This window comes from Nomia melanderi, unplaced genomic scaffold (genome assembly GCF_051020985.1).
Source record: "Nomia melanderi isolate GNS246 unplaced genomic scaffold, iyNomMela1 scaffold0014, whole genome shotgun sequence".
NCBI classification, from domain to species: Eukaryota; Metazoa; Arthropoda; class Insecta; order Hymenoptera; family Halictidae; genus Nomia; species Nomia melanderi.
Window position 1 is genome coordinate 416381 of NW_027475130.1, and position 955 is coordinate 417335.

The window sequence follows — 955 nt, forward strand, 5'->3', positions numbered from 1 at the left end:
AGTCTCATGGTGCCGGACACTCACTGTCAGGGGAAAATCCAATATATATCTGGTGATATCTCTGGTGCTATTAGAGATAGCGCAATAAACCAAAGGGAGTAATATGCAGGAGGCCCTGGCGCATGAATCGGTGCAGCGGGAACGACCTCGGACCACCAGGGGCCGAGAAAACCACAGTCTCATGCGGCCGGGCTGTCAGGGTCAGGGAAAAATCCAATATATATCTGGTGATATCTCGGGTGCTATTACAGATAGCGCAATAAATCAAGTGCATTGTCCGTAGGAGGCCCTGGCGCATGAATCTGTGCAGCGGGAACGACCTCGGACCACGAGGGGCCGAGAAAACCACCGTCTCATGGGGCCGGACACTCAGGGTCAGGGAAAAATCCAATATATATCTGGTGGTATCTCGGGTGCTATTACAGATAGCCCAATAAACCAAAGTGAGTTATCTGCAGGAGGACCTGGCGCAAGAATCTGTGCAGCGGGAACGACCTCGCACCACCAGGGGCCGAGAAAACCACCGTCTCATGGGGCCGGAAACTCAGGGTCCGGGAAAAATCCAATATATATGTGGTGATATCTCGGGTGCTATTACAGATAGCGCAATAAATCAAAGTGCATTGTCTGTAGGAGGCCCTGGCGCATGCATCTGTGCAGCGGGAACGACCTCGGACCACCAGGGGCCGAGAAAACCACCGTCTAATGGGGCCGGACACTCAGGGTCAGGGGAAAATCCAATATATATCTGGTGATATTTCGGGTGCTATTAGGGATAACGCAATAAACCAAAGTGAATTATCCGCAGGAGACCCTGGCGCATGCATCTGTGCAGCGGGAACGACCTCGGACCACCAGGGGCCGAGAAAACCACCGTCTCATGGGGCCGGACACTCAGGGTCAGGGAAAAATCCAATATATATCTGGTGATATCTCGGGTGCTATTAGAGATAGC